Source organism: Strix uralensis, chromosome 6 (assembly GCF_047716275.1).
Source record: "Strix uralensis isolate ZFMK-TIS-50842 chromosome 6, bStrUra1, whole genome shotgun sequence".
NCBI lineage: Eukaryota > Metazoa > Chordata > Aves > Strigiformes > Strigidae > Strix > Strix uralensis.
Window position 1 is genome coordinate 41,456,356 of NC_133977.1, and position 17,071 is coordinate 41,473,426.

Here is a 17,071-nt window from a genome sequence, read left to right on the forward strand (position 1 = left end):
CTTTTCCTTCTCTTCTGGGATCAGCGTTGAAGTTCGGACACATTTCTTGGCTCAGTTGGCAGTGATTAAAATTCACTGCTCACTTTTGTTTATAGTTGGTTGTTTACTTTGTTGAATTTTTAAAAACTTGTTAGAATGCAATTGAACACAGATTCAACAGTATTTAGGCTTGAAAAATAAAGATGCATTAGAAAGATGCCTATTATGCTTCAGAATTATTAATTGACATTTTTATGATGAATAATTAATCATTTGAATAATTTTTGTATCTCTGATCTGAACACATATTTGCATATCTAATGTCTGATTTTAAATGTGATTTCTTTAGTTGCATTCTCCCAGGACAAAGACATGAAGTAAGTAACATCCTAATGCAAAACTTTTTTTTCTTTGCAGTTGTGAAAGTATGTTTATTGAAATGTAAGCATCTATCTAGTTATGAAGCTGTTAATAATCTATGCATGGCATATATAATAAGACTGTGAATCTTCTCAATATGAGCACATTTAGGCCTCAGTGGTACAGTGGTAAGGTCTCCTGCAATACATGCACGTTACTTAAAACTGTGTGGGGTTAAACTAGGAAACCATAAAGAAATATCTCAGATACACAGTGTTCCCTTCTTGTTTATATGACATTTAGTGAGAAGACCAAAGGTTGTTTCAATTTGAGGTGTTTAAAATATCAAGAACTTTTTATATAAATTTTTACTGTGTCCTCCCAGTGAGACAACATCAGTATTTTCTCATTGTATTTTAATATGCTTAAATCATAGCCCTCAAGACCCCCCTGGCTCATAGCTGGTAGCGATAAAGGGACAACATAAGCTGCAGACCAGTTATAAGCTGGTCAGCAAATCGGTGCAAGTGATGGTGCTTGTTGTGCAACCCTGTTCGGCGTTGGGTTGGTGTGAGCTCAGCTCAGCGCTATGGGGAACAGAAAGGAGGAAGGGGCAGCTGGACAAAACCATAAACCGAAAGGTATAAAAAAAATTAAAAATAAAACAATTAAAGGACTAGCCTCTGCTTCACTGCCTCTGACCACTGGTTAATTATAATAGTAATACTGTCCGACTGGGACCCTTGCTTATGCCAGGTCTGAATTTGATTTACTAAGAAATGAAGGTTTTTAAGAATTTTTATTTAGTGGCACATTTAAACATATAGGAGGCCCAAATATTCTGAGTATAGGCTGTTGGCTCCTTGTTGTCATACTGAGAAACCAGGGCAATAAGTGCTGTAGAAATACCTTAAATTGATGCAGTGTTATTTATGTTTAGCAGATTAAAGAAATGACACCAAAAATGGGGGCACAACTACACGATAGTGTTTAAATTTGCTTAGTGCCACTTACATAAGGGAGATAGTACATGTGAAATGTAAAAATAAAGTAAAAACTTTTAATGTCTTTTTTTTTTTTTTCCACACCGGGTGATGAAAAATACACTCAAAAGATACTTTTTTTTTTTTTTTTTTTACGGTGGACATATACTATATAGACTATGGTAATCTAGTGGGCAATATCTGACAGACAGATACTGTATAAAGAAACTGTGAAATGTGGTTCTCAGAACAGGCTGAAGTTATATTGAATAGGATGTTTAGCAGTTGCATATGCTCAGTGATAACAGATTTTTTTTTTTTCTTTTTTTTTTCTAGAGGGGGGGTTGAATTTGTAATAGCAAGAGCGGTAAACTTGAGCAACACTTGTGGCACGGAAGGCCCAGCTCTGAGCCCAGTGCCCAGACCTGCCATCGCTTTGGCCATCAGGGTGGTGGCAACAGCAGCAAGCTCTCTGCAAAAAAGACGAGGCGGGATTTGGGATTAAACCTCTGCTTTTTGGTTCTAAAAGCAGGAGAGAAAGCAAACATCCCTGAGATGCACCCCGTGCTTCTTTGCAAAGGAGAGATCGTTTTTGGGGTGGGGGTCACCCCCTTGCCGTGGGCAGCTGGAGCAGCAGCACTGCTGGGGTGAAGGCTCTGAGAACATCAGCCGAAGCCCCCAAACATTGTTGTAGCTTTGTGAGGCCGATGGACAACTTTGTGGTGGATTTATGAACATGGAAAATGGAGATTTTTTTTTGTTTTGTTTTGCTTTAACCAGGCTGAATAGTGAATATAAATTATATCATTGCAGAGTAGCCCCTGTTCTACCTACCTGGGACTAGATCAAGTTTACTTTTTCCTGGCTTTCTTAACGTTTCACTATTTTCCTCACTGACTACTGATTAAGCTAATAGAGGTGAAATTACCAACAGAGAATCTGGGTGCAAAGTTAACGTTTTGATGACCATCTGAAAGTTTCAGAGTAAATCGATTGCCCCAATTATTTCTTATCACTGCCCTGGGGAAAACATTTTCTTCTCTCTGCGACTTCAGGAGATTATATTTTCAAATCTACAGAAACACAAGGGTTACAAAGACATTTAGAAAAGCCCAAATGATTTGAAACAATTAGATACTGCAGCATAGTTTTCAAAGGAATTCCATGTGTACAGAATTGCCCAATATCTGGAAAATTGCTGCCGTTCTGCGAGTGGCTGTTGACTGTGTTAGATACCAAGAGAGCAGAGGCACATGTCCCACCAACCGTTGCACACCTAAATTGCAGATTTACCCACGGACTGGCAGACATCCCCTTCGTCAGGGGTGGCATCGGACTTGCCAGTTCTTCCGTTTGCTTCCCTCTGACTATCGGCATCATCTCCAGCTCGTCTGTGGATGGAGGCTTGGCCAACTGGCCCCTTTCCAAGCCCAAATCTTTGACTCTGGGTTATTAGAGCTGTCAAAAACAGGAGAGCTTTTTTTTTTCTTTGCCATGAAAGTTTTCTCCAGGTTCTCACTCCCTCCCTGATTTATGTTTTAAAAATGTTTCTTGGGAAACTTCCTGACACCTCTCCGGGTCATTTGCTCTGTGGCATTTCAGGTCAGTGTCACATTAAAAGTACCCGCCATTTGAAGAAGTCATTTCCCCGTACGGATGGTGTTAGGTGCATGTACACTCTTACCAATGCTTCTTACTGTATCGCTTAAAACTTGCTCCAGGCAGCATCTAAACTATTTTAAAACCTTACCATCCTTTTTTAACACACATCAGCTATCCTGCTTCAAATCTCTGACAAGGATGTGAAAACCGCAGTGTCAGAACAACTGCTGCTCTCTTCTTGGATTCTGACAAGCAACCTTCAACCTGAAATCCTCTATAAAAATGGCTATTTTTATCTTTTTTTTTTCTTTTTTTTTAGATTCAGAAGTGACTATATTGACTGTATTCCTTTCCCTTGTTCTGACAGGTTGGAAACGGGTGCAAAAAATGCATGAAGCAGAATATGGCAATGCTGCTTGGTGATCACTCAGTGGGTCCACCTGTCAGTGGGTCCACCTGCCAACGGGCCTACCACAACGCGGAAACGAATGGGTGTGATTTCCCAAATTCTGGGCTAGGGCGGAGGTAAAATGGTCTCTGGAATAATTTTGGCACCTTGGGCAGGGCTGCTGTGAGCACTGATGCCCTTGGCTCCCAGAAGTCAAAAATTGGGTCCCCTTCTCCTGTTTTGTAATTTGACTGAGCCATGTCCCCACAAATAAAGACATTTGCATGGATTCAGCCCACTTCACATATTAGGAGAGTGATATTTATTATTTGCCCTTTAATTTTACATGTGGCATGGGCAGCAGATGCTACTGAAGCCAGCAGAGATGCGAACAGGCCCACCATGCTCCCCAGAAGATATGAAGATAAGAGGGGCAGAGAATGGGACGTTACAACCACTGTACTTGGTGCTGGGGTGGCTAGTCCTGGGTGGAGAGTTTGGACTTGATGGCAGTCATCTTGATGGCATCCTCCTTCAGGGTTCAGGGCAGTGAAGTCAAAGCTGGATGGCTTCATAACTCACCTATATCAACGACTTTGCTGGGGTGGTTCTTTATGTGCAAAACCTCTTTCTCTAGCAAACAGGGAAAGGGCAGAAGTGGTGGAGGCCAGGCAAAAGAAAGCAAACCCAACCACGGCACAGCCTTGGATATCTGCTACGGGGGCAGGTGAGTGCCTGGGTTGGCTCCTGTGCCATCACCCACCCAGGAGCTGTGCCCGGCAGTGGTGTCTTTGCCTATGCCAAAGCCTGCCTGGTGGTGTCACTCATTTTTGGGAGGATAGAAGCTATCGGTGAGGTCTGTGTTCAGAATTTCAGGGGTAGTGTTTTGGAGGTAAGAATCAAGGTGTGAAGAGCAACACCTGATATTTAGTGTTGGAAAGTGGATGCGGCTAGATGTGGGAGCAGTGGAGAAAGCGGAGCTCATCTACACACAAGGAAGGCAAGCTCTCCCTTGTGCCTTGCAGTGATCAGGGAGAAATATAGAGCAGAGGCTGAAAACAGTGCAAATATTTGTTCTCATTGTCAGATGTTTCTATAAAATCAGTTGTTACTGAATCACCGCTGAAGTTACTGAGCATTTAAATAAGCAGAGAGTGAGAAAATCTAAGTCTAATTATATGTTTCATGGCATTTACAGAGGTTTCCAGGGGATTTTCTTTTAATAAAAGTGCAGTGCATCACAAAGAATAAATCCTACAATTTTGTTATTTACAAATCAGCTGCTTCTGCCTCGAACTGACAGACTTATCCTCCATCTTACACCCTTCTTCCCACCCCAAAATGCACCCAGTACACTGACATTTCTACCAATACTCTTCAAGTATCTACATATTATTTATGCTCCGTAAGTCAGTAAGCAAATGGATCAGGAGAAAATAATCACAGAGGCATAAAAAATATTCTTATGGAAAGATACAGTGAAAAACCCACAGTGTTGGAAAACAGGCAACATAGGTGTTTTCCACATGAAGAGAACAAGTGCCTTTTACATCCCTGCCCACCAATTCCTGAAGATTTCCAATCAGAAGCCTGGCTGGAGATATGATGTAATCAATTAGTTAAAATGATTTACTAACATAAAATAGAAAACCTTTTTCATGATTAATTTTTATCCCCTTCACATTTTTTTCACCGCCACAACTGCTCTGCCCCTTTCTGACTCCAGATTATTTAGCAGTTGACTTTTGCATTCGGAGCGTTGCATATCAATCCCCAGGACCAAAACATGCCACTAATCTTTCCTCTGCTACGTAATCTATCGATGCAGCACCTAACCCTGCAGCCCTCATCTGTGCTTCAGAGAGGACCGAGTCATACCGAATCAGGCCCATAACTTGTTCCTTGTTGAGGCTACCCTCCACTTAGAGATGAAGAAAAAATGAGAAAACCAAGAGGCCGCATTCGTTCTTGTCCAACTTGACTGCTGTCATGGTACAAGAGCACGCTGACTGCTTTGGTAATTAAAATGCTACATGCAAAGGACACCAGAAAAACAAAGAAATGAAAATAAGATGGTTTCTCTCAAGTGTAAACGTACCATGCTTGCATTATACAAGCTACATATGCTTTACAGAGGTCTTAGACTTGCCTTGCGACAGCCCTGCGATTCCAGGATGGGCCTCTTTCCTGAGCAGACGCTGTCTGTCGAGCCAAATTGTATGATTATTTTGTGATATGGATATATGTGGACTGGGGACTAAATTAAGGACATTAAACTCAATTTCCTTAAGACGTGAGCCAGATTTTAATATTGCAGCTGTCCAGAGGTGAAAGGGTAATGAGGACATGAGGAATTCCTGGATGGGAAAGGGACACTTGGCCCAACAAGTCTGTCCCCCTTCAAGTTTATTACAACACACCTCCCCGTGTTGTCGATATATCCTCCAGCCTTGTCTGCCTGTATAAACATGTCTGGCTATCTTCTGTTCATTAATACTTCGGTTCACTCAGTGGTTTTATTTGACATAATGCCTTCTATGCTGTGAATCGGATAGCTCTACGTGAATTTACTGTGTATTCTTAGACATTTCATTTTTAATTGGCATAATATTTTTTTTTCTTTTGAACCCACCAGATACAACTACTACTTCAGTTTTCACCCTAATTATGAAATTGGTAATGTTTAGGTCTTTTTTAGAAAGGATTAGGCTCAGCCTTCATTTATATCAAGCATCTTTAACAGCCAGAAACAACGATTGCTTCATATCTTATTCCTATTTGAGTCACTAAAGTTCTTCTCTGGAAAAGGTGATCAAAATTGGAATTATTGGAGAAAATCTATCGCGTTCCTTGTGCGATAACAGTTCTTTTGATTTGCAGGCTATCTTTTGCTGGAGTGTCCATATCACACTTTATTTATACTGAATTGGCATTGATTCAAAACTGATGTTTGACAGATTCAGTACAATTTTTAAGGTGGAACAGGACATTTGGTAGTCAAGTATCAACTTATAATGATCTCCTAAAGTCAAGAAAGAGCTTTGAAGGCTGGCAGGAGGAAAAATCCTCCCAAGAAATCAGTAACATTACAAAAATTTCTATCTGTTAACAGATCTTCATTTATTAAAAACTATCTCTCTTTAAATTTTCTGCTAGCAAAGTTGAGAGTGAATTAGCATACAGATGCTTCCTCAGAATGCCGACATTTTAAAAAACCTGGGTTTTTCCCTTCCTCTGAGGCAACTCAAAGGAGAATGTCATTAGAGATCTGAACACAAACATGGGGAAAGAAACACAAGTATAAATAAACCTACATGATTTTTAAATTTCAAAGACTGATAGGCTGGTGAAACGAAAATACTCTGGGTGAAGTATAAAGTGGGAAGCAGGCAAAAGCAGATTGCTGTGATGCAAGATCAAGAAAAGACTCTTAAATTTGTTGTTTAAGTGCACTGAAATCCCAGAAGAGCAACACATTTACAATTATTTCTGATATCTAGCTACTCTCTCTTGTTTGGGGAGGCAACTTGCTTTTATGAGGAATAGAAAGTTGGGTTTGGGGTTTTTTTAATATTTTTTTAAGATTTTTCCCCTGAAAAAAGAGGCTCAGCTAGCAGAGATTGTTTAGGGGAAGAAATTCTGCACCCTGTTGAGAAACGCTGAGGTTTTATTCAGGAACTAAGATGGGAGTGCTGGGTGGACAGGGGACTTTGAGAAACTTGGAAACAGAAGAAAATAAGAAATCTCTTGGTTTCAGGCAGGTGAAGAAGCAGTTATGACAGAGAGGAAAATATGGGTGTGTAGCTGGTGAAAAATAAATCAGTATACAGTATCTAAGAGACACAGAAAACTTCAGGTTTATATCCAGAATCCACAGTGATTAAGAAAACCCTGTAAAAGTCTCAAAAAATTTTACTTTTGAATTTGGAGGATTGAATCCAACCTTACCAGGGTGCTGGTGATCCAAAGAGGAATTGAAAATGCTGCTTTGATCCTGAACAGGATTGCTCTGGGCAATAAGGGATGTAAAAGACACTTGCCATGGCACCTGCTGGATTATAAACACACATGACTTAACTCCTTGGGTTTTTTCATTCCTTGTCTAAAGGTAATGTTTTGTAAAAGTTGAAGTTAGTGCAGTGACTACCACAATGTCAGACTGCTCTTTTGTGAGGGTCCTTGCATAAGGATAATAAAGACAATAATTGGTAAAAAATATAACAATAAGCTGAAATTTTAATCTTTGTACAGTTCTGATGAATGAGTCCAAATCTTTTGGGTCTTGCTGTTGAAAGATAATCCACTTAAATAAGTGAAGTAGATATGGCAGTAAAACCAACAGAGTCTGGCCCTAGTGTTGGACAATTTGTTTAAAGTAAAGTGGATGTAAAAGTTGAGAAAAGTAGTAGAGCCACAGTGAGCAGAGCTCATTCTTAACTAATGCTACGTTTTATTTAAATACCTGGTGAAATTCTGTGTAGTTACCATCAGGGACTAAATGACTACTAAAAAGTCTTTAGTTAAATAACCTCAGATGCTGGAGTGGATCCATTCAGCCCTGTTTAGCAATTTTTTCATTTCATTTTATCTTTTAATCAAAATTTATTGGAGGACATATCTTTCTGTCAGGTGAAGGGCCTAACTATTGGACTTCAGAGTGCAGTTCTTGCTTTTTTTACCATCTTCTTTTCATGGATCTGGTCCCTGAGGAGTATCAAAAATCCTACTGGGAGTGAGGTCAAGGGTCTCTGCCAGCATCTTCACTTTTCTCCAGGTTCCTAAAACCCCTCCAAATTTTATGAGACTCAGCCCCTTTTTCAAGGAGCACGCTGAAAATGAGTTCAAATTGTATTTCTCAGTGAGGAGACATTCTTGTAAATGGGATTGAGGAGCCATAATCTCTTCGGTGCTTCAGAAAAAGCATCAGGAGGGCTGTCAGGCTCCTCCAACACAGACCTGAGATGTAGCAGCACAGAAAAGAGCCCTGAGGATTTTGTCCTTTCCCCTGGTTTGCTGGTTACACTGAGCTATTCTGGGCAGGTCTGTCACCCCTGGGGCAGAAAGAGACTAGCAGTGCTTCAGAACTACATGGGGCTTGGATTCAAGAGAAACAGGATTAGATTTGTTATCTGACCAGTAACAAGTAAAAGCATAGAGTAGCCATCCCTGGGATAACAGGTCTTACCCAAACACTTATCCATTAAATGGGGACAGAAAAAGAGTTTGTTTTATATTTTCAAAAGATTTTTTTAATCTCTTCTGAACTTCCCATCTCCTGAAGATTAAAAAGCTCAAAGCATCCTCTTGTCTATTCCTTCCCTTTTCCTGAAATTCCAGTTCCTCCCTGAGCTCCTCCCTTCTCTCCAAGCAGCACCTAGGTCTCCCTCTTCCCCTTGCGTAGCACCCGCCACCATTTCTTTCCATCCCTCTGCCCAGGTGGAGCCTGTTTTCACATTTTCCACTGCCTCAGAAAAACCTGTTTGCTTTGCTCTATCAGTGCTGTGCTCCATCCAGCACAGCAGCATGTTCCTGGCGGTGCTGATGCTGCATTTGCTGGGGATCTGGATCTTGCATTTATAACCAGTGTTAGACAATTGTTGCTAGAGCCCTAAAATCTAACTTTTATGTCCACGGCACATTTTGATACGTTACCTTTGATATTCTGATTTAATTCTTTTACATAGATTAGAGATAAGACAAGCTCCTAACCTGACCAAAGCACTATCCTGTATTGACTGCCAATCTCTAAGTCATTCAGTGAATGCTGTTTTCAGACCGTTATCAGTTCATTAAAGTTTGTTATCATTTATGTGGTGGCTCTGTACCTTGCTGGTAATCTCCAGCGCAGGATCTTATCAAACGTTCTTTTGAAAGTCTAGGCATATTGTATACCATCCATAGTATTTTTCTTGTCTACCTTGGCAGGGATATCTTTGAAGAATTGCAACAAATTATTTGAGCAAGATTTCCTGCTCATAAATCCACATTGCTTGACTCTACTCAAATTAGGATTTTCAGTGCATTTTCTCACTAAATCCTGCAAAACTGTTCTTATTCTTTTTTCCATAGCTATGAATTGTGTTATGTTAATTTGTTTATATTATGATTTAAAAAAAATTTTATATGTATGTATTCCTCTGCATATGCATGTGTACACAAAAGTGCGTATATGTAATGGAGATTATATTGAAGTATATTGGGCTTTAAAGCTGAATACGTTAAAATAGTTAATGCGGTATAAAATGCAAAGGATAGAGTTAGGGACAGATCTTTGGCTGGAGTAAATGAATTTGACTTTGAATACATTTTGCTAACTTAAATGGTGTTAACTTGATTTATGTGAGCTGAGGAGTTAACCCTTGTGCACTGCACTTGCTTTACTTCAGTGCCAAGAGATCAAAATGACTGTTGGGATGCTTCTTAACATTTCTGATTTATTACAGATCTCTGCCCATATTTCTTATGGGTTTCTTTGGCTCAAGAAGCATATTTTTATTTGCTGCTGCAAAAATAATTCTGAATGTTTTATTCAACTATATGTATTATATATATATATTTTTTTCCAGATTAGTAATTTCTTATGCTTTATTTTTCCATTATTTGTTTGTTTTAGGATGTTTACTGTCCTTCCCAGCTTTCTGTTTACATCTGTAGATATTTCTATTACAATGATGACCGTGGCAATTTCTGATAATATTAGATTCATACTTAGTTTGATTGTAACACAGGAAAGCTAACATTTTTCACAGGAAATAGCCCCTCCCTTTGAGTTGAAACCAAATGAAAAATTTAAGACTAAACCAAATAGAATTTGTATAGTCTAGTTCTTACTGGACTTGTTTAACTGGTGCTGTAGTTTGGGTGTCACAGTTCTCCATAAACGGGCCTCTCTGCCTCCTGCAGTGTCCAGGTCTCTGCTGAAGTGTGATGATACTTTGCATGAACTATAGTCTGGCTTATGAACCACAGCGAGGAACAAGCAGTGGAGCATTGTGGTTGTGGTTCCAAACAGAAACAGTTTTTCATGGAAAAGCAAAGTCTTAATTATTCCTGAGTTGCTTTTTTTTTTTTTTTAAATGAAAACGGGGGTTTGCCCTGAAAGAAAATCAGTTTTCATGAAACGAATTAATCTTTTTTTAGTCAATGAGAAAGCAAGTCTAACAACAAAGCTTTTAACCAACCTGGGACCACCCTTTTCTCACCTGTGGCAGAAACATGAGATGGCAAAGGGATCTAAGAGTGTTGAGCCAGGGGAAGAGCTAGGCAAAGCAACATTAATTTAAGCCATGAAGCTTCTGGGGGACACCACAAGATCTGCATGCATTGCTCAGCAGCCTGGGAACATGCCAAATCCTGTGGGGATCCCTACCCCCCACGCCCCCAGGGTTGGACACCTTTCTTTCAGTAGCAGAGGAGAAGCCTGCAGTGTTGTACAGAGCACAGCATCAGTTACTGGTGCTTGCTTTCACATAAGTTGGTGATGAAAGTGTGCATCCAGCCCAAGGGAAAACCCAGTCAATTTTAACGTTGGTCTGAAGGAGACCTTAAAACATGAAGGACCACAGCTTCAACGAGCTTTGGTAGCTGCCCACTCCTCTTGCTGGAGCTCTTCTGTCTTGGGGGAGAACTGGTTTTTAAGTACCTGCTTCCAGGTATGTTGATTATATTACAGCGATTAAATATATAATATATGGAACTGGAGACCAGTCTTCTGGTCATGGGACTGCACAAGGTCAATTCCATTTATAAACTGCTAAGCCCTTGGTTTGGCATGCCAGAAACAAAAATATCTAAACGAGAAACTATATTTGTAAGTCCTGAAAGATGAGGTCCCATCTTTGAAGTCCACTCAGAAGAACTTTTTAATCAGAATAACTACAAAATGCCCCCCACTAAAGCATATTTGCTTTCCTCTGGTTCACTACTATCAGATTGCCACCACTGTGTGTTACAAGGCACATTGCCCCCCACCATTGGCTCTGTCAGTTCTTTTATTGTTAGTAAGATATTTCTCTTTGAATGAATAATAAGAGCATATTGGGGTTTTCTTAATTGTTCTTTAGACTTGAGTCTATTTATTTTGTGAATCTCCCAAGGTTTTCTCCATAAAAATGTTTTCTATTGATTTATCTCTTAAATCTATGAGGATCTTTATGATAGTGAGGTTTGAACTCCCTATCATTAACTTTAAAAGTTATATTGAAATTAAATGTAATTAAAGCTAAACTTTATAATTAAAATTAATTTTATAACCATGTACATGCCTAACTCCAAGTATGGGGCCCAACATAGCTACTGGCCTCTTGGTGGACTAATAGCATTGCCACTACAAACAAACTTTGTTAGCTTCCACATAGTTATCATACCAATCAATACCTGAATAATTAAATTCCTCCATTATCAAATTCTAGTCTTCTTTATCAGCTTTTCTTCCACCAGTAATTTTGTTGTCTTAATCTGGTTTCTTCTCTGAAAGTCTATAGCAACCTTGGAGTTTCACCAGATAATCTTTCCCTTCTTCTCTGTTAAGTTCTCTAACCCAAAGTATTTAATGCCAAAATCTGAAGTCTTTAAAGAAGATTCCACTGAATGGAAGTTTGATCAAACTGTATTTTGTTTTGTTTTAATACAGACTAGTAATTTTATCTTGTCTCGCCCTTGAGTGAAATCCTATACATGTAAGTATTTGAAATTGCCATTAATTTTCTTGATTCATTCTCTTATTGATTTTCTTTCCAACTATTTCCATCCAATGTATCTAATAATTATTAGAGATGAGGCAAGAACTGAATGCCTGCATCCATTCCCCCTCTGAGCTTTGTGGCTCGTGCTCATCTTTAATTAACATAAATGTGAGCAAGGAAGTTTCCCAGACTAATACCAAATTCTTGAATGTTACATTGTTTCAACTTTTTCTGTTGCTTTTTTTTTTTTTTTTTTCCTGTTGCATTTTGACACAGTTCTGGTCAGGGGTGGCTTTTTGAGAAAAGCATTGCCCGTCATGAAGCTTCATGCTCTCCTTAGACCTGATGCCAAATAACTTGAGCAGAAAGGAAGGGAAAGGATTCCTGCTTCCTTTTATGCTCCTGCAAATGCAGCGAGGCCAAATCACTCCAACTGCTTTCATCTGTTCATTACTCTATAAATGCAACGCTTTCCAAAAGAAATTCACTGTTGAATTAAGGGGGAAAGTGGGACACAAAACAAATGGGGGTGATAATGAATTGAAGTGATGATCTGAGGAGCTCATAGTGCTTCATAAGCATTAATTAATTAAACCTTACTAGATCCCAGTGAGGTAGGTATTATGGCCCATACTTCAATCCTGGCTGCGGTGTGCTATTTCTGTATCTCAATATCATTTTGTTAATGTGTATTTTGATGAGCGGACTGAAATGGTGTCTGACTGGTAGAGATGACTGTGCATCTATTTAAGCTGTGAATATTCTGCATGATGAGCCTTCATATGGAAACAACTTTTTTCTTTTTTTTTTTTTTTTTAAATACAGCCTTGTTCCTGAATAAAAAGTGCATGATAAATGAGTTATACGGACAGCATTAAAGGACTACTGTCGAAGTATAGTTATGTACATAATGTAACTCATTCTGTTATCGAATGAAAATGAACAGAACTTTTTTTTCTGTTACTGCAAAGCTGAGTGCACTTCACTGAGAATGAAATTTTATTTCTTTTGTAAAATAATTTATCTAATTACTCTAAGAATTTAACCTACAATTTTAACTACAATTATTAGAGGTGTGAAGAGCACATGAATCTCTTATTAATACATTATAAACTTATTTTGAGGTTTCATTGCAAGAATCATGTTTTGGTTTTGGTACTGATGTAGAGCTTTGACTCCTAATGAGTGCTTTCCCCTTTTTTTTTTTCCATCCTGCTCTAAACAAGATGTTGTTTATTACTTGAAACATTATATGTAAGCCCCAAGAATATGTTACATGTGACTGGAGCTTTGGCAGACTTTGAGAAACTGAAGTTTCCAGAAATTTTGCTATGTTTAAAAACCAGAGCCATGTTTTAAGGAAAGATTTCTACTTCCAAATGTGTGGTTGCCTGAACCTTTTACATTTTCAAGTCAGATTCCTCTGCCAAATAACACACTGTACCTTAACTATAATAAAAAAGCAGAGACTCTGTGTTTATAAAAACATTACAGGAGCAACTGTGATCATATTTCTTGAATTTATTCTATTCGTGTGCTCAAATATGCATTTTTATAGTAAGCTCTCTATTGCACCGGTCACTTACAGGAGTAGAAAATGACATGTAGAGGCAGAAGGCTGGCATAATGCAACAACCCAAACTGGTAAAGTACAGGAATTCAGAGCCAGACCAAAGTATGAGGTCAAGGAAGTTGCTCTTATAATAATAGTGGTTATCTGTTTAATGTGTGATCTGGCAGTGATACGATGTTGACCATAAGCAATTATGCATGTTTCTAAACTGGTGGTATACGAGCCCTAAGTAACTATACGCAAGATAGATGGGCTGTGAGAAATGGGCACTCACGCTACTCTTGTGGTTCTTCTTGCTTAATGTCAATTAAAATTACAGCTTAGTAATAGATAGAAATTCTCCTAGTGTAAAATAATGTCTATATTCACTCTATCAGTTGCCATATACTTAAAATCCTATATTGAAACCAGTTTTATGAAGCAAACTCCTGTCTGAGCTGATAAATGCTGCATAATATTCTTCTTAACAGACATGTGGTTAGACATGCTTTTTCTAACTCGCTGGTTATTATTTGAAACAGCTTTCTTCACAATCAAGTTCTAATGTTGGTGTCTGTGAACGATGCCCTTGTTCTGTATTTTGTCATGCGTGAGCCTGGAAGGGAGCAATGCCCTCAATGTACGTTTAGCTGCCTGGCATTGACCTAGCAGGAGTTAAAAGGTCTTCGTGATACCAAACAGCCTGAGCACAGATTAGGAACTGGGAGCTGCTATGCTGTGGCCCTGGCTCTGAAACCAATTTTTTATGACTTTGGTGAATTCACCGGACAGCGTATCTTCTCATTAGCTTTTAATAGACTTGGATCCCACTGTTAAAACAGCCCCTATGTCCTCCTCTGTAAAATGGGATTGCGATGTTTTCCTGGGCTTAGGAGGATGTGGCTAGAGTGGAAGCTGTGTGGTTGAGCTAACTGCGGTAGAAACTGTGCTAATGAGCTATGAAGACACCCAAGAAAGCCTCTTCTCCCCAAGAGCAAGCAGTTGTGTACAATTTGGCTCCTTCAGTATCAGTCCTGTGATCACTGCTCTCAGTATTCAATGGCTTGAATCTCTGCCTCTGCACAGAAGGAGCTGTGGTCACCAGCCCTCCCTCCCTGCCCTGAGCACCATCTAGAAATAATCATTTAAAAAGCAGCATGTGACTTCCTTAAAACATGTCCCAGCTGAGGCTTAAGCAGATGGCTTCTTAAGGGCTTCTGAAGACACTTCACGTGGCTTTGGCCGTTGCAGAGGTAATGACTTGATGTATATTCTTAGCAAACTCAGCACTGATACCTGCAAGGCACCCCAGAGAGAAATAGTAAGTCTTTGTTGCCTGAAAGACTGAACTGAACAAGGATTTCATGACCAGAGCACATCAGTTAATCATTGGTAATTTAGGAGCCTTATCAGTAATTTTGCAATAGTCTTGAAGTGGTTATGTGGCCACGGACCTTCACACCCCATCAGCGCACACAATTTGACTGTTACTTCTAGACTTCCCAGATGTAACCTTTCATCCTTTTACTTTTCAGAAGCATAAAAATAAGGGCTGCAAAAATCCACGATTATGGTGGAGAACTAAATAAGGAAACATAACTGCTTACTGAAAAGCCACCCCCTCCGAGAGAAATGTCAGCGACACAATGAGCACTATTATTCCGCTCCTTTACAACCAGATTGGGGGTTTATGTTAAAATCTGTAGGAAAGGGCACCAGCACCCTATCAGTAAACCATGCTTCTGATCTGCATTCAGTGCTCCTTTTTTGGGGTAACACATCCAGGGGAGCTCCTGTGCTCCAGGGCAGCCCCATGACTTGCTGCTCTGTGTGGGAGGCAGCTGGAGGAGCCATTTTCTTGCCGGCTGCTCCAGTGCACAAGCGGTATTATGGCACCTTTCCCCTTGTTACTGTCATGCAAGGCAATCGTTCTGTTGCCCGGAATGAACTGCAACTTTGAAGGATCATGAAATGGTCATGTGCAACAAATGGCTTAGTCCATCTAAGTGCTGTGGGTTCCTTGTGCTGAAAGAAAGAACATATTCTCTGATAAAACAGGGGTTTTTTTCAACTTTTTTCCATAATGTGTGTCTTATTTTAAGGGAAAATTGTCTCATTTTGCTTATCTCCTCCCATTCACGGTCATGTGGACCCTCTACTACTTTCTGGTAATGAAATCTGTACTTTGCAAACACTATAGCAAATATCTCCATGGAAAAGTTCTGATAGGAAAAGAATATTATTTTATAACATTTTTTATTACGATTTAGCAGCTGGAAACAAGGAAAATGTCCAGGACTACTGTGCTACTCATCTCTCTGCAGACTATCAGCAACAACTCCACAGACAAATCTGGGAACCAACAGTTTTATGTAATAAATATTTGGATTCATTTTCAAGAAAGGTGAGAAAATAGTGCAGGCTATGTTAGCTGATGTCCTGCTATTTGGAAACACTTCTGTTGTTTAAATAAGCACAGTTAAGAAAAAATTAATTACATTCCAGGTGACCTTGCAGTTATTTCTTGGCATGTGGCACACTTGTTGGTGAATGAGGAGGTGAAAATATCTTTATATACCAAGTTCGTTCTAGTGAGCTGTATAGCCACAGAGTAATTCACTAATGTTGGGAAGGTTTCATTTGGAAGGTGTCCGAGTGTCTTGGAATAATCTTCCTAGAAAATAATGTGATTTGCCTTGTATAGTGGGATATCAAGGAAAATATTTTATACATTTTAACTGGAACCACCTCAGAATTTAGTTGTCTGGAGAAGATATTGATCTTTATATAGAGCTGCAAAACATTTGTAAATTTGCTGGCGGGGAAAGCATGTTTCACTAAGCTGGAAAATTTTCTTTAGAATATGCCTATTTCAATGAAAATTTTCATTGGAAAGAGTTAAAGCATTGCCCTTTGATAATATGGAAATAAAACAGCTTGACAAGAGAAACGGTTCACTTCAATTTTATCATTTTGGTTTTGTATTTATTTTAAATTCTATATTAGATTAACCTTCTATATTATTTCAACATCATTCAAATGAGCTTTTTTGATGTTTCCTGATCAACATTTTTTGGAATGTCTTTCCCATGCAAAATTTTGACTTTTTGTTCCCATTAATTATCGAAACCACTCTTTTCTCACCAGTCTTTGTATCTAATGTATTATCTACATTTAGCATCTCTGACTCAGTAATGCTCATCTGTGTGTGCAAGGTGGTGCTGGGGACTCTGAGCATGGCCGGGTGCAAGGCGGTGGGTGCAGGCAGGAGCAGGCAGCAGTGGGTGGGTGCAGAGGCAGCTCTGTAGGAAGCCTTGTATCTGTGCTCTCTTCCCTACAAGCTCTGAGTCTTCTCTGTGTAAAAATAAGGTTATTGTTTGTGTCTTAAACCTTTTGGTCTTCTTAGGGGAGTATGATGTAGGTGATGGTTTAGGGACATCTTCCTCAAAGCCTTGCCTTGGGGTGCCATTACTCAAAAGACTGGTTTTCTGCTGGTCGGTGGATCTGACTTGGCTCATCTTGT